The sequence below is a fragment of the Engystomops pustulosus genome, chromosome 4 (assembly GCF_040894005.1).
Source record: "Engystomops pustulosus chromosome 4, aEngPut4.maternal, whole genome shotgun sequence".
Lineage (NCBI taxonomy): Eukaryota > Metazoa > Chordata > Amphibia > Anura > Leptodactylidae > Engystomops > Engystomops pustulosus.
This window is the reverse complement of record NC_092414.1, coordinates 54,799,456-54,823,451: the sequence shown is the minus strand read 5'-3', so window position 1 is coordinate 54,823,451 and position 23,996 is coordinate 54,799,456. Positions and strand designations below refer to the sequence as shown.

General features: G+C 38.0%; 1 protein-coding gene across 18 annotated transcripts in view; it reads left to right on the top strand.

Annotated features, from left to right (window-relative positions):
- The window catches only part of TENM2 (teneurin transmembrane protein 2), a 1,545,179-nt gene that overhangs the window by 1,159,947 nt on the left and 361,236 nt on the right, over positions 1–23,996 (top strand). The gene's annotated exons all lie outside the window — the stretch shown is intronic.

Genomic DNA, 23,996 nt, shown 5'->3' with positions numbered 1-23,996 from the left:
ATTTCTGTACTATCCCTTTATAGAGCTTATTTCTATACTATCCCCTCATACAGCTAATTTCTATACTATCCCCTCATACCATTCATTTCTATACTACCCTCTCATATCCCCTCGTACAGCTAATTTCTATACTATCCTCTCATGTAGCCCATTCCTTACTTTTCCTGCATACAGCTGAAGAAAAGACAAACATTACAAGTTTTATCCATCTAAATGGTTTTATTGTGATATTATGATAAAAGCTAAAACGCTGTAACATAAGTCTTGTATCTGTCCTTTAGGTTCTGCTTGTAGTCTTGAACGGGGAACGTCACTGTTTATTACCAGAGGCTAAAAGCTTGTTCTAGTTACATAAGTGCATGGCTCATTACAGATATCAGAGCTTTCTTGCGGCTTGCTGCTTTGCACCTGTGTGATCAACATTTGACCAGGACAGCGTTTTATCCCCGGAAGTAAATAATTAAAGTTTTAAGTCAATGACTAAAAGCAGAGATACATGAAAAGATGCAGATTCTTTCCTTGTGTGATGCTATTTACTACAATGCTCTTCCTGACCTGTCCTGTAATAATATGTCACAATGGGCTTAGGCAACCCACATTACGAATGTAGCACTGCCAAAGGACTTCCGCGACAGCTCTGTTACACAACCAAAAAATATTGATCAGTTCCATTGAACCCCTGAGATGCTGGGATCAACCAAGGGAATCCATTGGCACCTGATAGCTAGTACTGCAATGTGTTATATTAGCAAGTATCTTTGATCAAATTCCCTTCTGGAAATAGATATAGAGTTATAAATGATAAATAGGTAATATATATGTAACCCATAACGGTAACAACAATTAAACTTGTATTGCAAAATAAAACTTCTGATACATCTATATAGATTTACAGAATAAAAAGTACTTTATGGGATATATAGTATATTAATTTGGGGTTGGGTGAAGTAAAACCATCTGCACAATAAAATTAAAATGTTATTTTTTACTGCATAGTAAAAAAGCAACCGTATAAACATGTACGTGTATTGAGTCAATTTGTGGATGTGAAAAAAGGACTTTTCATCTGTTTTTCACAGTTAAGTTGCATCTGTCTTGCATGCACAGTCAAGAGTTTAGGCTAGGCCATGCTCTAATTTGGCTGTTTTTCATCAGGGTTTTTCATTTTTAAAGTTAAAAACAAGCCTTACATAGCTACAGTAACAGAAAAGATTACAGAAAAGTTATGAATTGTAGTCACTACATAAAGGGTTGCATGATGCATTTACATTGGCTGTTGAAACAGAAATGTGATTTCATAAAGACAAAAATTTAATTGTAACCTGTCCACGACATGGACCTTCTAATCAATCCAGATGTTGGTTGAAATTAGATATGACCATAAACTCAGTCCTGACTATGGTTAGGCAGGTCTACCTTTCTTGTCAGATTCCTCTCACATTAACACACATCTTCTGTACTGCAGAGGCAGGGGGGCAGGAGATAGAGAGAAGTAGAGCTATAGGCACTTTCTGTCCTGCAGAATGAGGAGGAGAACAGCTCAATTTGAGGAAGGAAGGAATATAGCAGAGGTGAGTATATGATTAATTGGAATTGGTGAGATATCAGAGGCGAGTGTGTTATTGGTGATCTTACATGCATCTTATGGCTCTGTCTCATCTTTCTTTTTCTATGTGTTTGATAGTAGTAGAATGTTCAAATTAAATTGTAGCTAATCCCTGTACCCCGATAATCTAAGCACATTGTCAGCACACCGCAACAAGAGACAGGAGGATAGGAGGATGTATACAAGAGTAGCACCAAGGAATCATAAAGTGTCTACTCCGAAAGTGCCCTCCCACAGAAGAGCTTAAGTGATAGAAGCAAAAGCATCAATAAAACTGAGTCAAATTGCAAAGTAAGTGTTTGATGATAATAATAATAATAATAGTAATTCCTATAATTTATAATAATTTATATAGCGCTCAGAGATTATGCAGTGTTACACACAGAGCTTGCCAGATCAGTCAACAATGATCTTCATCATGTTATCATCAATAGGGGATTAGGATTTTAGGATTTTCTTTCACGTGCAAAGCCCTTTAATAAATTGTTTAATGTGCTAAAATGTGGATGTTTTTTTTTAATCCTCTGGTTGTTTAAAGTTTTGTTTAATGCAACAAATAAGCGGTACAGAAGAAAATGAGGGGGTATTTTTACAGTTCTGTAAATACTTAAATAGAAGTTTTCATCCATATTTAACCTACATAAAAATCATTAGAAAGCAATGACAGCAAATAAATCACATGTTAATGAATTGATAGGATCAAGGCTGTGCATTGGCTTTAATGTCATATTGGAATAGTTGATAAATTAAGAGCCTAGGATACCTGTGTAATACAAAGTCATTACTGTATGTATTACCCCTAGAGATTCCAGTCATTGTCATTAAGTATACTCCCAGGAAAACTATAAAGATTGATCGCTTATCTTTGTAGAGATGTACACAAATTTGTCATAATATCACAAAGTCTAAACATGCATAAAAGAATTAAATAACAACATCATTAATAAAGCCAGAAGTTTACTTTATTTCATGCAATTTCAAATCCCATTAAAGCTGTCTATAACATGATATATTCCTGTCGTAAACACTGACTTTTTCTGGGCCATCTACACAATGAAATATATTGGCATTTGCTATGCACTGTTAATCTTTTTTGTGGAAATACTGCAGTATATCTGGACATTTATATGTATACACTATCTACAAATTAACATTGTCTTCTAAAGATAATACAGAAGATTCCAGTGCAGCAACAAGCCTGACACCATGTGACAAGCCCAAAATTGATTTAAGGCGAGATTCCAGCTCTTAACTCATCAGACAAAGAGCCATGATGTGAAGGTCCACCAGGGACAGGAGAATTCTAGAGGATGAAATTAAATGACCTTGTAGAAATGACCTTGCTTCGTTTGCCTGGATAAATAGTCAGCATTTGTCAATGTTCCTCAGCCGTGGAGAAAATGTAGATATCCTCAGGGTTCTAACACCGCGGAGATAGTATAACAAAAGACACTACGGTGGAATTAGAAGCAATTATGACATTGGCGTCGATAACGCTCTGTAATCAAGATTCTCCTAACAGCTCATAAACAAATGAAGGGGGAGGAGGGATTGTAACTGTTTACAAATAATAGGTGAATAACGTAATTACACACATTTTATGATGTTACTTTACATGTTACAGCGCATTAAGTAAAGTATTTGCGTTGTACGTTGGTGGATATATCATTCTTTGATTCCTCTATAATGTGCAATTGCTATTTCTTGCTTTTGTCTGGGGGCCTCTCATATTACATTTAGATTGTATCCTTTATCATCCCAAATTGACATTTATGCTTTCACTTCTATTGTTTGCCTAGCTTCTCCTTGGTATGGATCAACAATTTGTTTTAATCTGTGTCACATCCCTTATCTCCCCTGACACGTAGATGTAGTCATCTCACACTAGCATACGCCTACAGTAGTTGTGTTAGCAGCAACATTGAAAAAAAAAAAGTAGGTTATATAAATTACTGAACAACACTAATTTCTCCTCCATTTACATGATGAGAGTGAAGAGAATACCCTGATGCTGAGCAGGTTACAGGAAGCATAATGAAAGGCACAGGCCCAGTGATAAAAACTGGTTTATGTAGGAGGAGTGGAACGTTCTGCTGAATGTTGTGGCATGTCTGTACTGTAGAATGGAGACATTTTTTTTTCTAATACTATAAATCTTGACATCAATCAGTAAATTATGTCCAATGGAATCATATCAACTTATTTAAATGGGGCACATTTGGTTACCCGGCCACTGGAGTTCATCCAAAGTGCATTGTCCGAAAATCATGCTCTCTGCTGCGATTCACGTGCGCCCGATATCCTGCGTTCCTCCGCAGGTAGGGGTAGTTGGTGGTTTGCAGGGTGACCAGCACTATCATATGCTGGGTTGCTCTGCCTGGTTTGGATTTGAGTGCTTTGGACACACTTTTAGATGTTTTTATCATTGTCTGTTTTTGTTGTGTATTGGAAAACTAATAAAATTGTATATTCTTTGGTCATATAGCATACGTCTATGTTTTCATTTTGTTCAAGAAGTTTTTGGTATAGCTTTGACTGCTATTTATTTCATATTATTCGAGTAGTGCTGATCCCATCTTTCTATTAAACATAGGGCTATATAGACATGTGCAAACCATACCTTTGGTTTTATCTACCGTGTCAAAACTTCACTTTAGAAATTCATAATTGAGGCTGAATTATTTTGGAAGTAGTTAACAGAGCCTACTAGGCTTCGGCTCTATAGCAATAATACTGTCCTCTGCTATACTGCCACCACCCAGCCTCTCCCCTTATCCTCCCCCCTTCAGCAATGTCACTTCCGGGTCCACCGAGATAAAGATCTGGATCGCTGAGGTGCTCTGCTAATAGCCTTGAAGCACTTTAGCCTCATCTGTATATTTCTAGAGTAAAGTTTTAGCATGGAAGAAGCTGCTGAACAATAAAAACAAAAGTATGGGTGGCCTGTTTGGGTATAGCCTACGGTAACATAATAGTTAGAATGGGTAGTTAAATTGTCGTAACAGTAGTTATGTGGTAGTTATGAGCAACAGCAATTGGAACTACATGGTAACCCCAAACAGGAGTTCAGGAGTACTCAGTGCAACCTAGTGTGGCCTAGCTTCAATTGTTGTCTTTCATATATTTCAAGTGTTGTGTTTTTACATAACACATCATAATTTTGTCTTTTTATCTAACAAAGTAATTGGCTTACATTACTCTTGTATTGAACAATGCACACATCTTATTCTCAAAACGCAATTACAGTATAATTGCTGCAATTGTATTATCTTTATGTCTAGTACATACAGTACTACATCTCAGAGCATAATCATCTTTTTCTTTATCCAGTTACTTTTTGTGGATATTTTTTAGAAAATGTAATTCAAGCAAAAGTATGCTTGGGTGGCTGTAGCATGAACAAGCATACAGCGCTGTTCACCCCTCCCTTCTCCATAGTGAGTCTTGGCGCCTGGCCGCAAACACTGGAAAAGACAGAGCATGTTCTGTCTTTTTCCTGTACACAGGGAAAAAGTTCAATTCCTTTAATTCAACGTTGTGGGAAACACTCATTCTAGCTATTGCCCCCTTTTATTGCATCGAACCAGGAGGATCATAGGAACCACTTTAATGATTAAATTCCTCAAACCAGGAAGTGTAGTATCCTGGAAAACGAAAGTGACGTGCTCTGATCTGAGGAGGACACTCATTGGATGAAGCAGGTCTAGTGACCTTCCAGAATATTTTAGCTGACCTGAAAACTGTGACATAAGAGTAACAGGACAGGGGGGTTTCCAAATTAATGGAAAAGTCCTTCAACCTGAATATATTTTTGTCGGATTCTAAAATGTGATATTGCAATAACAAAGTGTGGCTTTTATATCCCTTGCTTAATGCAAAATAACTAATAAGCTTTTAGCAATACAACTAAGTCATCTCTAAGGATATTGTTGGTAGGATTTGTTTTAATACAGTTATTAACCTCTTAATGCAAATCTGTATGGATTCTGATATACCGTATTTTCCAGACTATAAGGCGCACTTAAAAGCCTTGGATTTCATTGGAAATCCAAAGTGCGCCTTATAGTCCGGTGCGCCCTATATGAGGGCAGCAGACCCTACTTACATAGGTCCCCGCTACCGGAGACAGCAGATCTCCAGCGGGAACTGCAGACTACGCGGCACGAACAACTTCTGCCGCGTGGTCTGCAGTTCCCGCTGGAGATCTGCTGTCTCCGGTAGCGGGGACCTATGTAAGTATGCTATTCTCCACCTCCCCCTCACCTTCACCGCTCACCTTCCCCGCGTTCCGCGTCTCTTCTCGGCGTCGCGTCCCGTCGGGTCTCCGCTCCGCCCCCGGACCTCCGCCACGCCCCCGACCCTGCGCCTTATAGTCCGATGTGCCTTATATATGGAATTATTACATATATAAGGCGCATCGGACTGTTGCGCCTTATATTCCGGTGCGTCTAATGGCCCGGAAAATACGGTATATCGTGCATTGAAAAGGCTCATGAGCCATGCCTTGACCATACAGTGCAGGTGATTTCTCCTTTTACCACCAAAATGGCTGCTAGCGAGAATTTTTTTTTAAGAAAGATGTTAAAAAATACTGTACTGCACAGTGAAATCAGTAAAAACAAAATGGCATATCATTTCGTATCATTCAGATTTTTTTTTTTTTTGCAGCATCACGGACCATCTCTGCCCATATGTGTTATTCAGCAGCAATAAAACTACAGACAGCCCATAAATGTAGGCAGATTAAGCTCACTAATGCAAAACTGTAAGACGTAACCAGAAAAAAATTAGAATGATATTATGGTAGTCAGATGGAAGTCGTTGGAGCCATGGGAATGTGGTGATAGGAAGACATGTGCAAGCTGTAAAATCACATGGTTTTGTCTTTAAGACTTTACAGTAGATAATAACTTTATATGCTATAAAATAACATTCACTTCCAAGTGATTCAACTAATAGGGTAGAGCAGATGTGGGGAAATCTAATTCCCACCAGCTGCTTTACCCACCTCCATGGAAGGAAAGCTGTCATAGCAAGCTTCTTCTTCTCTGACAGGATTCTGTTGACAGCAGCAGGGAATTTTATTTTGCCAAGCCTGTTCCTCTCCTAATCACTTTTGCTCCTACTGGGAATGAATTGGCAAATAGGTGCAGATGTAGGGAACAGTGTCAATGCAGTTTCTTACTAGTCCAAAAATTGATTCATCTGTGTATTTAAGAGAAGTGATGTTACTTTTACTTTTTGTATGAAATTAGTCAATTCAGTCATCAAATGAAGTGATAGAAATGAGATAGAAACATGAATACTGTACATATGTGTTTTATCTGGAATCACAATATACAAAATATTAATATCTGAGCAGACAGACATACATAGGCTCAATGTTCTGTCTCAACGGAACTTTGTTAAAAATAAATATTCAGTAGTTTATCTATTTTTTTTTAACATTTTATACTTCTTAATGATTATCAAAATATAATGTTTTAATTGTTGATCTGCTTTTATGATATTTGGTATATACAAGATTATATATAATTGGAAATGAGATATTCGTGGTAAGGGAGCCATAAATGAGGTGTGTACAGGCATTTCCCAGGTTATGTTCAAGATAGGTTCTGTAGGTTTGTACTTAAGTTGAATTTGTATGTAAGTCGGAACTGTATATTTTATAATGGTAACCCCAGGCGAAATATTTTTGGTCTCTGTGAAAATTGGATTTAAAAAGTTTTGGGTTGTCATAAGAATCAGGATTAATGATAAATCTTTATTGCAGACACCTTTGATAACTCTGACAGCTAATCGTTGTAGCATAGGATTATGGTACAGTAAACTTCCAATATCCAGAGGGCCGTTTGTAACTAGGGGTCATCTGTAAATCGGTGTCCTTAAGTCGGGGACCCTCTGTAATTATCCTCAGTGCCTATAGCTGCATTACCTACAAATAGGACCTGGAGCTAACCTACTGTGCATGTTGAAGATGAACTGCAGTCATCTTCAACATGCACAGTAGGTTAGCTCCAGGTCCTATTTGTAGGTAATGCAGCCTTAGGCACTGAGGATAATTACAGACGGTCCCCGACTTAGTTTGTAGTCTGTTAGCATGGAAGCACATAGATGTTAGAAAAATTAGTTTTTTATGCATTGTGTAATAAAATGTTTGCAATAAACTGCCTTTCGTCAGGCTAATGGTACATAGATTATTATATATCTGTATAAATTGTTACATTAAAGGATCATTTGTTTAAAGAATTCTAAATGTCTATTATGTAGCATCTGTTTTATATTGCCCCCCTGGATATTACTACACTGACGTCTTCTAATATGTAGTTTTTCTTGTGCTTATACAATATTTACCTGAAGCAGAGCATAATGATATACTTCTGTAATGTTGGTAATTGTTCTATCTCTCCATTTTTGGAGCTTACGGGTCTATCGAGTTCACTAATCAATATGTAACCCCTTCTGCAAGTGCTTAAAATGCATAATAGCGGAATCACAATTTACACTCAGACATTCAGTGACTGAAGTGAGTGATTTTTATCAAAAAAGGACCCAAGGAGCCGTACACATTTATTAGCCATGCAAACCACATTACCAGCAGGTGGTTTTTAATGTAAGGTGGGTAGATGACAAGGTTCATTGAGCAGGTAGTTTATACCACTTAACACCATCAAGAGTGTGCTGCTGTTATTAACATGGCAGGGGATCTACAATGTTCTCTTAATGAGAATGATAGTGATGAGTAAAATGGGACCCTTTTGCTCTATGGAGAGTTATATAAATTGAGAAGTGTTTGCCCCTGGGCAAAGCCTTCCTGCTGTTTGATAAACTTAGTTCCTGGTTCACATTGCTGCCTACTAAAGTGCATAATGTTTTTGAAGCTATTAAGCTGAATTATTTCCTGCAGTTGTTTCATTCCAATAATTTGGATTCCCATGGACAGAAACCCACACCCAGAAAACAACTGCCAGATCAAGACTTTCTAATAATAATTTCTCGAGTATTTTTTACTACCTGAAGAATAATATTTCGGCATTAAATATACAATGATTCATTTCTGAATAGGTTCTTTTCTGTTTACAAGGAAATATTTGAGTAGTTTTGTCATGTATAGTTAATATATTAATATATTATATAATGATATACTGTGTATAGGAATATCTAAAAATAAAATATATACTTTGTCATGGTATCAGGAAGAGGGTAAGGAGATGGCTCAGCAGCTGTGGATGTCTGCTATATAATATTGTTACTCTCAATTGTGGCAAATGTCATTCAAGTATTTGAGCCTTTGGCGCCACCATTAGCCATCAAAAATGATACACAGTGTAATATATTACAATACATGCGGACCCCTACTTAAGGACACACGGACACACTTAGGGACATACAAACCTTTCTTCCCACTGTGACCTCTAGTGAAGCTCTCTGGGCTGGAATGATCAGCTGTAAGGGGTCTGTAATTAAGTATTATTGATAATCCTTCTTCCCATTACAGCAAAAAAATCTTATTGACACAGGGACATTTTTTTTCTGCAGCTACAATTATAAAATATACAGTTCCAACTTACATATAAATTCAACTTAAGAACAAACCTACAGAACCTATCTTGTCCATAAGCCAAGGACTACCTATATAGAAGTATTATACTGTATTGCAATAGCAGTAAGACTACCTGGGCTTCAAACATTCTAGGAAGCCTATAAAAAGAGTAAAAAAAATACATTATAAAAATCACCTCTCCTTACATAGAACACATACAAAAAAACCCCCATAAAAATAAAATATGTATATATATCCCACATAGCACATCATAGTTTCTTTTTTCCTAAAAAGTCTTCTGTTCCTTACAATGGTATCAATCAATTTTCCCCACAAAATACTGAAAAAGTAGGCTCCCATAGAACTCTTTCCACCTGAAAAAATGGGTCAAAAAGTAAAATGCAGGGCCCTCATTCCTATTGCATCTAATGATTGTGAATATGAGAGTAATATTGACTCTGAAATGTCTTATTTTGTATATGTACCCCATGATCTGTAAAGCACTGCAGAATATAATAATAATGAAATAATATTATATCAAAGAAACTTAAAAAGAACTGCAGTGGGAAGGGATTGAAAAGTTCATTATTCAATTATTAATGTGTTGGAATAACAAACTAAATACAATTTCTATAGATTACAGAATCTTCAAGTGGTGGCTTATTTTTGGGCAAATTCATACTATTTCATTTAGCCAAAAGAGAAACCCTTTGACTGCAGAGCTTTTGTGTTGCAATTTTATGGGGGAACTTTTCTCATTTCCCAGGCTTAGCAGAAATGTAGATATTGTGACACACTGCTATATGATTTGTGGTATTGTGCTTGCTCAGGACTGTTCCATCGGTTGAGCATACTGCTGATTTGGTATGGCGTCTGCATTTTCCACTATGTACAGTAGTGCTGGATTTTTGTTCTATGTTTGTTCTTTGTAAAGGATGGACTTACACAAAGCCCTTTTATGACTTGCTGCAGACAAAAACAGTTTTAGAAATTATACCGTGAAACTTTATTGAGAGGACCATCAAACATGTGTTTGGGGGAGACTGGTCGAGGTACATTGGTGGAGATTAATAATTGCTTGTAAACCATTGTACTGGTGTACAAACCATGAAGTAGTCGCAATTCCTGATGCACATATTGAGACCCTCATCTCTTGGTATATTGGTCAGTTCATATGCTGACTGGGTAGTATCATGACTTGTACAAGATGCGACCAGTCTTGATTACTTCTCCACAGTGGGGCACATTAACTAAGGACCTTGAGTCAGTTTTATATCGGACTTTACACTTTCCTTTAGGTGCACGCTGCTTGCACAGGTATCTAAAAAGTGCCTGCGCCACATTCTTGGTGCAGCTGCACTATGCTTCATGCAACTCAAATTTTTGCACTGAAGGGGACGTTGCAATGCTCAGTCGGACCATGCACCACGTTTAACATGCAGAGTCCAACAGAATTGTGTCACAAGTTAAAGGTGCACCAAATAAAAGTTGGTGCACACTATCGGGGCAGTGCATAGTGCGCCAAATTCATGCAGAACGTGCAGCAGAAATCTGGTGCACTCTGCACTATACACAGGCAAAGTGACTTTGCTGTTCTTAGTAAATGTGTCTCATTGTATTCTTTTGAGCTCTTCTCAAAGAGAATAGCCAATTAAGTTGCATAATGCTTCAAGTTTGATGGAACTTATCATCTGCCACGGGAGATCCTTTAGTTTTCATTTCTGGTTACTCCAACCCAGTCATGACACATTAACAAAGATATTTGCACGAGTGAGAGAAGGATTACCTCAGCAAATAGTAATGAAATTCAGCTATTCTGTGATGAGACAAGTGCTACACACCAGAGTTGCCCTGGAAATTCCGACATCTAAAATAATTACCATCCATTATGTCACGAGTGTTAATTATATTTATAGGCGATTATAGTATATTGTTTAAGTATGTGATCAAATTAAAATCCCATTTGATTGCTACTCTTCCACACAGGGTTCCCTATAAATAAGCTACAATTCGGAGTCCGCTGCACAACACACACCCTTGTGTTCTTTGCCTGTTCTGATAGAAGGCTTCTTGTGGGCATTATGTAAAGCTAGCCATGATTTGTAAATGATATACAGTATAAAATGTGCACTGCATTAGGTTTTCCTATTGTTTAGTAACAGACACTTATTTAAGTCTTCCAAACAGGACATGTTTCTGACCTCCAAAGCTGTGAAAAGAGAATAATCTTATCCCGAGGAGATCAAAGAGTGTTGCATTGTTAGAATGTATTATTCTTTCCTGCAGCGAATTTCATGTTGTCCTTTAAGAATGTCTTTACAATATGTGTCTGTTGAGCCAGTGTACATTGTCCAACTATGCAGCGCACTAAACAAGGTAGGGAAAGTATGGATTTTCACTCCTTGTGGTGGTCATGCTTGAATACTTGCCCTAGAGGAGAAATATTTCTGCAATAGAATAGTTTTAAAAGCTTTCCTTCTTTCAATTTATACTGTATTATTTATGGCTCTGAATGGATGCTAGATATATCAAAAGCTGGTCAATTTCCCTTGTAATTCAAAGATGAACTTTAGGTTATGAGTGATAGCAGAGAGGGAAGAAGAGAATACTGCAAAGTGAACAAGCAAAGGTGCTAAATACATAGAGCAGTATTGTATTTTTATTGCAAACTGCACTGTAAGCCAACTTTAAATTGATATTTGTTGTAGGGTTGCCCATACAGCCTTCTGACCTACAGCAGCATTGTGCAAGTATCTATGTAAGCATAGATGCCCCATCACTTTATGGGCTGCCTTATATTCAGATTATATGCCACATGCCACACATGCTTGGGGCAACCATCTGCCTCAGAGAGTCTATGAATACAGACGTTCCCCTACTTAAGGACTCCTGACTTACAGACGACCCCTAGTTACAGATGGACCTCTCTGCCCACTGTGACCTCTGTTGAATCTCTCTTTATGCTTTACTGAAGTTCCAGGCTGCAATGATCTGCTGTAAGGTGTCTGTAAGGAAGATTTATTAATAATCCTTGGTCCAATTACAGCAAAAGAAATTTGAAAATCCAATTGTCACTAGGAGAAAAAAAATACTCTGAAGCAACAATTATAAAATATACAGTTGCAACTTACATACAAATTCAACTTAAGAACAAACCTAAAGAACCTATCTTGTAAGTAACCCAGGGACCGCCTGTAGTCACCTGCCTTCCATACATAATTTCAGGATAGTGGCACACCCCCTTTGCAATACCAGGAAAAAGGCATGCCCCTTGAATTGCCACTTAAACCACACACAATATTGATACAATGCCAAGGGGATCACTTACAGTTATAGGACAGTCATAATACCCCATTTCTCCATATCTACTACTCGCCTGCTCTTGAACTTGTATGAGAATAAGATGAGTCTGTTGCATCCTCAACAAGCACTTCCACTTCCCACTGTGTGCTCACTTCTTAGTGCCGCCAAGATTACTGGAAATGCAGAGTGAGCAGGGTTGCTACAGTGCAACAGCACATAGGGCTACTGCAATATGCCCATAGCCCCTCAGGTTCATTAGTAAAATTTTAAACTTTGATTTTATAAGGAAGGCGGTCAGTGATCCTTTTTTTGTAAAGATAGCCAAAAGTATTAAAGGTAAGGAAGCTACAGTCTCGGTAATTGGCAATTAGCCTTCTGTAAACCACCACCAGCTCAATATACTCATTGATGTCTCTCTGTTTCTCAGGAATTTTTTTTTGCCCATCCGTCTCATATAATTTGTGGTTCTTTTTAGAATGTGAACTAACAGTTTTGTTAATACCTCAACAAACAACATGCAATGCAAATAAGTTACCAGATACAGACACACTTAGCACACACATGTATTATACAGGAAGACTTCCAGCTCATCATTAGTTTCTAATTAATGAAGCCGATTTGCACCCTTGTGATTAAACATACTGGCTCCATTCATCAGACAATGCACTAATTCTCTGATTGTTTAGTTAATCTAGGATTAAGATAAATATAGTCAAGCTTGCAATTTCTTGGCCAGGAAAAATTATAGGAGCCATCTCTGTCCTATTATCCTAATTGTTTTGCAATAATGTGATTGGTTAAACAGCCTTTGATGGTGGAAAGGAAAGAAGAACCCGGCATATTGCATTACAAATCAATAATGGCTCCTCGACTAGGCTTCCTAAAAGCAGCAATCTGTGTTGCTTCACTTCCTGTGTTAAACATCACAAATGTTGGTAGTTTAGAGCAAGGCAAGCCTTCTAAAGATAGCCGGGTGACATTTCTGATACAATAAAGCTTAAAGACTTCAATGTGATGCATGCGAGAAAGCAAAATCTAGTTTGCTGAGTCTAACGTTGCTTATATTGAGCTGCCAAGGTAAAGGTTTTGAGAAAATACATTATTGGAAGTGAGGGGAGGGGGCGCTGCATTTTATTCCATGTAATTTATTACCACTTTACCAGTTTGTCCGTTGCTATTATGTTTGTATGAATGGCTGAACATATTGTATCTGGCCTTAGACGTTGTGTCTTGGGGGGGGGGGGGGGAAGCACAGTGTAATATTACAAACGACGTGCACTTCTGCTAAAACAAGCAGGTTCACCAGCTTGTCAACTTAAATGAAAGGCCAAGCTTGTCATTTTTCAGATGGCTTCACTATTAATGGGTTTTGACAGCGTGCTCATTGCAGGTCAGAGGTAAAATTCCTAAGTAGAAATTAATCCCACAGAGTACAGTGGGCAATACTTCCTTCTCTGACCTAACTCAAGAAATCCTGATCTCACAGGAAGCAAGGGCTTCTCAGTGCTACTTCAGATGCTTTATTGGGCAGTCAGTGAGGCTGTTATAGGCCACTCAATCAATTCTTGCAAGTGATTTTTTTTCTACTTTTTGTATTTGGAAACTATTTAATGAAAAGCAGGTCAGTGTATTCTCATGTTGGAAAGATGAGACTTTGTATGTAATATTTTTAGAGTTTACACTCATACCAATAGCAATAAATAGTAAGAGGGCAGATACTTGGAATTTACAAATAGGTGCTGTAAAGTTACAGATTGTCTAACACCTCCACATATAGACTGTTAGCAGCATGTTCTAGAGAAGTGCACCATGATTTTGAACACTCCTTTATTATATGTGTCTGTGCCGTTTCAAGATATTCTCAGTTTAATCTGTATGCCAATGAGGCAGTTGGTGAACCCACTTCTTACATTCTGGCTCCTTCATTCTCACAAGACAAATCTACTTATTTGATGGAGAGGGTAGTGGTCCAAATGTTGAGGACACAACCTTGGTACACCTCAATAATATATGGATTAAAATGGAAAGTTATGAGAAACAACATAATACACAGAAATAATTATGGTACTTTGGAAATCATTGTGCATTTCTCTACACCATGCTACCAGTAGATAATACTGTAAAACTGTTTTAGGATAAGACTCCCTAAAATGAGAAATTTATCAGGTTTAAAAAAAACAAAAAAACCCTCCAGTTTAATCCCCTGCTGCTCTAGCACCACCACTCTGTCTACATGTACACAACCAACACTGCAGAATACTTGTCTCAGCGATGATCCTGGCATGTCTCACATGTTAACTTGGACTCTGAGTCCATTAAATTGTGGCAATGACCACGAGAACTTACATGCCATATTCATTGCAGGACGGGTCACTAATCATTGGTGGTGGTGTCTAAGAATAAGCTGGTTAAAAACATCAGAATAAATGTTTTTCCTATGTGCTGCACTTTGGCAAATTTTTGTAATTTCTGGGCATTCCCCAAAAATCAATAGCCAGATATTTATCTGTGCAGGTGGAAGATAATAAAATACAACATCTAAATAACTTTCCCTACCGGTGAAGAACTATGCTGTGTAATCTAAATAGAGCTTTATAAAACTATGATAAAATCCTTTGGGGGCTACACATGATTTATTATGAAAGGCATGTAGTGCACAAATATTGCAGCTATGAGATTATACCCCCAGTAACCTCCAGTTTTCCCAGCACATGGAGAATTGATTTCACGTGTTCTTAGTGATAGAAATCTGAAAATAATTTGGAATACATTTATTTACAGATATGTTGGATAATATAGGGCTGAAAAACACCACATGGAGACTTATCATAATGCTTTTCCCTGCGTGGGAATTGATAATATCATCCTATTTAAGCACACTGATGCTTTGTTGTGTTCACAAGGAATTTTTTCCCCTTTACTCAGACGTTAATTTAAAAAGTATATAAATGCAAGCGTCTCAGAGGGCAGACTACAAATGACTCATATTTTCCTCAAATAACTGATGGAGGGCAATGTAATGTGTATTAGTATAAAAGATTTCCTGACATTAGGTTTTCAGGTTCATTAAAATTGATGGCTTATGCTTTGCTATCGCTGCCTGCACCAGATAGCAGGGGCTTACAGTCTACAGAATTAAGGTGACAATTCACATTATAGAAATGGAAGCCAAAACTGCCGACTTTATTCGACCAGCTGGTCAGCTAAAGTTACATCCTTTTAAGTGCAGAAGAAATAATTGTCAGCTGTTCACCCAACAGTAATCTATGTTGTAAGGGCACCTTTAGTCTACTGCCTAACATAAGGAGATGGAGAGTTCATAAGAGTAATTAGAAGAGGGGCAAGCTTCATATATGAAGGAGTGTCCAAACTGGTAGTATTAGAAATGTTGGAAAAACTGCCCTGCTAAAGGAATTGGTATTTATCTATGTTCCAGTCCAGAATGGACAATATCTTGTGTTTATCTCCCTTGTCTCAAAACAATGCAGTTTAATTGTCTACTCCAGCAAATGAAAAGTAACTGTGAATGCAACATGACTGTTTTGTAGCAGTGGGCTCACCGCAGTGCTGCGCAGTGCAGCTTCCTCCTGACAGATCACTACTCCAAAAACTTAAAGGAGTATTCCCACGAAGATAAGATTCTTAAATATGCTCAGGATAACAAAATAGCACATTTTCTTATAAACTGTTAATAACAAAAATACAGAATTTCTTCAATATAATTCCTCTCTGCACTCCAGCCCCTCCCCTTGCATTCCAAGACTCCTGCCAACAAACAGCAGCGTGAGCAGAATAACTACATGCTACAGGCAGAGCTGACAGTGTATGTTATAGCTCAGATGTAGCAGGGCTGAGAATGTTATTGTGTGTAATATGCAGCTCATGCATTCCTACATCTATCATCTCTAATTTCTCTCATCTCTCTATGTGTCAGATGCTAGTGAATTTACTGAAGCTAAATGAAAGTTGAAATAAACCTGGACCCTGATAATTTAACCACTTTGTCAGCACACAGCATCTCACAGCACTAGAGGAAACATTAAATGTTTACTTAGAAAGTCCCCGCCCACACTCCGGAATTTTGCACGGACCATCACTGAGTTATAGGAGCAAAAACAGCAATAAAACTGGGTAAAATTGTAAACCTCAGTGATTTGCGAGACACTCTTGCAAACTTTGGTTAAATTAAGTTTCTAAATGCAATTCAAGTGTCAGACTGACATTCCCTACCAGCCCACATACAATTTTGCTTGGCCACTCCACTTATTTCCCCCATGTGGACAATAAAGTTTTCTATTCTATTACTGCATATTTTGCTATTTACCCAGCTTTATTTTAAACAGTTGTAATATGCACTCACCATTTTTAATATGCCAACCATATGTAATCGTTTTCAGTGTCTTGAGCTTTTTTAACATGTAAGGGGGAAGTATTTCAATGCTCGCCTCGGGCAGCAGAACAGCTATGTGCACCCCAGGCAAGTTGGATTATAGGGTCATCTATACAATTCTTTCCATTTCATGTTATTATAACCTCTTAACGCTTTATTCCGTACTATTACAGCATGGAGGTGTTAAGCATGTATGAAGAGGGCACACGAGGGTCATGGAGTTTGCTTAATATTGCAGCAAATATCAACCACTAACACCTGCGATTGGTGCTAGCACAGTTCACAAGTTGTAACCCTTTGATTGTCATCAGCAAAGCCGCCGCCGGCATTAAAGGACGGGAAATTGTGGGCCGCCTTCTTTGTTTTGATAATTGCTCCCCATGATGTCACCAGGGAGCTCCGAACAGTTGCCAAGACAGCTTGTAAGACTCGCGGCTGTATGGTTTTTTTGCAGATTCTTAACAATGTGCCAGTGGCTCATTGTAATGAATACTGTCATAAATGCCATATACTGCAATACAGTAGTATTGCAGTATATGGTAGGAACAATCAGACTATCTACAGTTAAAGTACCTGAGAGGGTCTAAAAAAATTGTAAAGAAAAAATATATATGTATATAAAAAATTTAAAAACCTAAAAATTCAAATCACCCCCTTTCCTTAGAACTATATAAAAATAAACAGTAAAAATCACAAACATGTTAGGTATCCCTGCATCCCAAAATGCCTGATGTATTAAAATATAAATACAGTTATTTCTGGTGGTGAACCCCAAAATGGAAATAGTAGCCACATATCCGAAACGCAGCTTTAACCAGTTTGCGACTGCACGCCGTGTATTCACGGCGGCGGTCGGGTCGTGCTGCTTGGAGAGGGCTCACGGGCTGAGCCCTCTCCATAGCCGGTAAGTCTTTGCTGCATATTGCAGCAAAGGCTTATCGGTAACATCTGTGATCGGTGCTAGCACCGATCGCGGCTGTTATCGCAGCGATGGCTGCCGGCAAAGCTGCCGGCAGCCTCAAAAAGATAGCGGCGCATGGGCGCCGCCATCTTACCTGGGATCGCCGCTCCCCGTGACGTCATCGGGAAGCGGTGATCCGTCTCCATGGTAGCCTCGGGTCCGCCTCCATGGTAGCCTAAGACTATTTTGTTTTAACCCCTTCATTACAATGTGCTGATAGCACATTGTAATGAATGAGGAGGAAAATCCCCATATACTGCCATACTGTAGTATGGCAGTATATGATAGGATCGATCAGACAACCTAGGGTTAAAGTACCCTAGGGAGTCTGAAAAATAGTAAAATTAAAAATATAAAAAAGTTAAAAAAAATTATAATAAAAAAACTAAAATTTCAAATCACCCCCTTTCCCTAGAACTGATATAAATATAAATAAACAGTAAAAATCATAAACACATTGGTATCGACGCGTCCGAAAATGCTGATATGATAACGGTTTTTCAATGCGTTTAACCCTGTAACGGAAAATAGCGCCCAAAGTCAAAAATGGCACTTTTTTGCCATTTTGAAAAATATAAAAAAAATCTATAAAAAGTTATCAAAAGGTCGTACAGTCCTAAAAATGATATCATTGAAAATATTATCAAATTTCACAAAAAATGACACCACCCACACCTCCGTACACCAAAGTATAAAAAAGTTATTAGCGCCAGAATTTGTCAAAATCAAAAAAATAATTTTTGTACAAGAGGTTTTAATTTTTGTAAAAATTTGAAAATATCAGCTTATCACGCAAAAAAAAGGTGTTCTTACAAAGCTTCATACACCAAAGTATGAATACGTCATTATTGTCAGAAGAGGGTGAAACTATTTTTTTTTTTGTTATGTACAAGGTTTAATTATTAAAATGTGTTAAAACACTATAAAACCATTATATATTTGGTATCACCATGATCGTACCAAGCCAAAGAATAAAGTAAGCATCTCATGTGGAGCACACAGTGAAAGCCGTAAAAACCAAGCTCACAAGAAAATGTCACAAATGCTTTTTTTTGGCAATTTCACCACATTTGGAATTTTTTGTCCTGCTTTTCAGTACATGACATTAATAAATGTGAGGTATGAAGACAGTTTAAGAACTGTCACACAGAGCCTTCTTCATGATAAATGTCCCCAGAGGATCTAAGGTTGTAGTCAAAGGACTTGGACACACAACTCTTATCTATACTATAGCATCCATAGAAATCTAGGAACCTCCACAGGGTTCTCTTGGACACATACTCAGGACATATTATGAAGTTTTTTTCCCTTCTAAGCATAGCTTCTAGGACAGAAAAGTTCATATGGACTTTTTTTTTACCATATGAATTTTTATTGAATTTTTTCCTTTTTCAAAAAAATTACATGTCAGAAATTCAGAAAAACAGGAATGTACACATTAAACTTTGCTTTTTACATTTGCTAAAGAAGTGAAAGTACTTTGCCTGAGACGTCCTTTGTATTTGACGTATACCATAATATATATGATCATTGTACATCTTCATTTCTTTACTTACATTATCATGCAATTATATACCTTCATATTCAAATGGTTTGCCTGGTTCCATACAATTTCTTGTGTTCTGACTTGACACCAATCTTTACACACATATGGACTCATATTGACTGTATGTGCATGAATGCCAAACTACAGTCAATCTGATTGGTTTAATAATTAGGCTATTTAAACTCTCTAACAAATTAAACATCTCTGTGTAGAGAATCTGCTAATATCCATTTTCCTTTTTTTAGACTACACAGGAATTTAAAGGTCAGACAATCTGATCTTCCAGCATATTATAGAGCAGGAGGAGGTGAGGGGATCAATATTGCTGGAGATAATTAAGTATAACGTGTATTATAGGTTTGATTATTTGATTGAAATCTCAGATAATTCTAGGCTTAGGTGTCCAGTGGGTGATCCTAATGGGTCATTGCCATTGACAGTTATCTCTTTATAAATGCTTATACAGGCAGTCCCCAGGTGAAATACAAGATAGGTTCCTTGGGTTTGTACTTAAGTTGAATTCATATGTAAGTTGGAACTGTATATTTTATAATTGTAGCTCCAGATAAAAAAAAATTTGTGGACACGGATTATCAATAAAGCTTCATTACAGACTCCTTACAGCTGACCATTACAGCCTGGGGCTATAGCAAAGTATCCAGAGACCTCAGTGGACAGAGGGGTCCGTCTGTAACTAGAGGTTGTCTGTAAGTCGGGTGTCCTTAAATAGGGAACCATCTGTACATGGAAAGCTGTTAATTATTGAAAGAGTGAGAGACTGCCCGTCAGACTTCTTATCATAAAAAGAGTGACATAGTGTACAAAATTTTATTCCCCAAATCTACAGGTATGTATCAATCTGCTTGGCTCTTTATTTTCTATGACATGAAGAGTTTTCATGGTGACAGGAGGCTTTAAATGTTGTTAAATATACATATTTTTTTCTCTGTTTGGTCTCAGACTGTAAAGCCTTTGTCTTACACCCGATCTGTGCATTTGTCATGCTTGTGCAAGAGCCAAGCAATTGGATGACTTTGAAATGCCTCCTGAGATATCAAAGCCGGTGACCTTTTTTAGCAGACTAACAGGTCATTTGATGCCTTAGATAAATGTATTGACCTGCAAGAGAGTCCAGACACAGATCATGTTTAGTGGACGGTAAATCAAGAATATTGCTGTTTTACATAGCTCTGTACAGGGTGGCATTATTATCCCTTTTGTAAAAATAATAAATTAAACGCTCACATTTTTCTTCTGTGAGAAGTACCTGCTTCTAAACTTTATCACTGAATTGTGTATTTGGGCAGCATACAGCATAAACCTGCTGTATTCCAGATCAAAAATAACTGGGGACGGTCTTAATCATTGGTGCTCTGAGCTTATGAGATGCCGGAATTACTAAGAAGTTAGATGTAGATTTCAGCTATAACCTGTGCCAGATTTTTGGTGCAGGTTATGGTAAATTTGGCTGGGCAGGGAAGCCCTACCCCCAACCTAGCCAATCTAGCTCCACTCACACCAACTTGTCTGTGGTTTGTGTCAAGAATTGTGACTTTTTCGTGCCTTGTACAGTATTAGACATAATATATTGGGTCCAGACATATAGGAGCACATAGAAAATAATGTCACATTGCCATTCTTATGTCGAGCACTCGTTGTACCAGGCTACCTAGCCAGATATACGTCCCTTATAAGTTCATGTAAATACACCTTTAGGCTAAATACACACTAATGTGTGCCTGCCGTACCATAGCATGGGTGACACAGGCCGGCGCTGAGGAGAGAAGGAGGGGATGAGCGCCGCTCACCTCTTCAAAGGAGAGACCCGGCCCTCTCCATAGATAAACATGGGGCACGGCACCTTATTTCGGGGAAAGATAGAACATGTCCTATTTTTCTCCCAGCTACGGTACTGTGCCCATTGTCGGCCTATGGGGGATGTATATCCGACGTATATACGTCATCTGCTTATACGTCCCCCAACGGCCGTGTAAATTAGGGCTTACTCAGGACCTTGCGCAAGTTTTCTGTTTGACTTTGCATGTTCTTTTAGGTGCAAACTGCTTTTACATGGATTGAAAAAGGGCTTGCCCCACATATGCGTCCCAAGTGACCTTTTTGTGTCATAGCTGCACTTTTCTTTACGCAACACAAATTCATCACTGAAATGGCCATTTTGGTGCACAGTCGGAGCATGCACCACATTGAACATGCAAAGTCCAACAGAAGTGTGTTGCACCCCCCATGTTAAAGGTGCTCCAAAAAAATTCGGTGCACTTTGTCGGCGCAATGCAAGATGTGCAAGATTCATGTCAAATGGGCGGCACAAATCATTAATCTGTTGCCCCCTGCACACTACGCAGGCAAACTGCACATGTAGTAGTGCTGAGTAGTTGTCTGCGTGTGTCTCTCTTTCAATTTTCCAGCAAGGGATTGCATTTGACTTCCTACTAGCCCTGAAGGTAAAAGTAGAGGGAGTTGTATATACCTGTAGTTGAATATTGGCAGATGGTAGAATGTTTGTAGCAGTGAGACCTGTCAATCAGGAACAAGGAGGCAGTGCAGTGAACATTGCATATACCGGAACTCATTACTATCAATGGACACACATCAGCTGAGTTTATAAGTTAACAAATTGATTTGTTATCTTTTATGGATAAGGGCAAAGCCTTGTAATCATAGTTTTTAATTTATTTTGAGTGGGTTTAATTGGAATGGCAGGTTCTCTTTAATTGTACTGTATATATCTTTGTTCTTTGGAAAAAATGTCATAAATACTAACAATGATTATAGAACTTGGGATAGTACTTAGATCATCATCTTGTCTATACAACCCAGTCACTTAGTCCATGACCAAGTGGAAAAAGGTTCTCATCGGCTTTTCCATGTTGCAACTTTGGCAATAAGGCAAATGATAATGAAATTCATATCTCATTCTATGTTCTATCCTATTTTGGTCTCCCTAAGCACTAATATTTCTATCCTTATGAATATTTTATACTGGTGTTAATGTTTTGAAAAGGATATGGGTGGTGTAGAATCTCGATGGAGATTCTAAAAACATGCGAAAGATTACCCTCACTCCTTCCTATTAAACTCTTCAACAGCTTGTTAGATTTCCCGGAGCTTCAATCAAACACTTTTTAAACAAATTGAAATCCTCCAACTATTATTGATATGCCTGTAGGAATACGATCCAGATGTTTATTCTGATTTGGAAAAGAAACACCAAGCAGATTTTTTGTAATGGAATGGTAAATATGCTCGTAGCGTGCGCTGGAAAGAGGGTTTGAAGTTGATTTTCTGCCTTGATCCATAGAGATGAATTTTGGCGTCTCTGTGCTTAGCTGCTGCATATGCTTGTCTTGTCAGAGGACGCTGGTTCACAATGGATACTTACGGTTCTGGATCTTTACATTAGCATATTATGATGACTTTATTTTGTTTGCCTGCTGTAAAGTTCTTATATATTAGAATTAAGAACAGGAAAATTACAATTTAGCTGTACTGGTATAGTACATTAGCAATTCTAAGCTGATTCATATTTAAGTATGTCAGATGTGCCAGTTAATTGTTTTTTTTAATGTCATTCTGCAACCAAAAAAATCCTATAAACCTCAGAAATAAACTGTTGATTTAAATTTGTGAATTAAGTAGTGTTGTTAAAGAAAATGCAGTAAGCTATATCAGATTTTAGAAGCACATACTAGCAACGTTTTCTCAATATAATGACTGCATCTTTTTGATTTGAATTGTATAGACCTTCCTAGAATTTATACAAAGAGTCTCCCTTCCTAAGCTCAGTAGTTGGTGCAGTCACCACCCCCACCCCCTGATGCACCCAGTATACTATGAGACTCTGCCATGCCTGGGTGATTTCTATGCCAGTCTTACTTGGCATGATGGTGGCGTATGAAGATAAAAAGTTGGAATTCGTTGCGGTGTGCCATTTACTGCAAGTTATTTTGGAAAACTGGCATTAAAGCCAAGATAAATTCCCCCCTTATTATCTTGTGACTAGTGGTGGGCTTTGTTACGCAGTAAAATAGATTAAGTTTCATTTATTGAAAATTATCTATTGAAAGCAAGAAACCTTGGCAAGCATAAGTATAAGTGACTTGATGTGGTGGCTAGGCGCATAGACTAGATCAGTGATGGCCAACCTATGACACGCATAGCCATTTTCAGTGACACGCGGCCGCCGGAGAGTTAAGTTTCATCCTCGGCTCCTACACGGCCAGGTGCAGTAGCCGGGAGGCTGAGATATTGTCCAGCGCATTGTAATAAATAGATGATGTGGAAAATCCCCATATACTGCCATACTAAAATTCAGTTTTTTGTCAAGGTGACACACCACCCGAGTTATGCTCGATTTTTTGGCGAATTTTGACACACCAAGCTCAAAAGGTTGCCCATCACTGGACTAGATCAACTAGTGAAATTGTGAAAGTCTCAGTAACAATTGGCCAGCACTTATAATACAAGAAGTTATTGTTGTACAACTTGCTACAAAGTACAAAAAAGTGCATCATAGCTTTCTGTGTAGCCTTCAGCTGGTCAAAGTGCCCATGCTGACCCCTGTATATTGTCAAAAGCATTAATAGTAGGTATGGAAGCCAGATTATTTTACATAATGAGGAAGGCTGT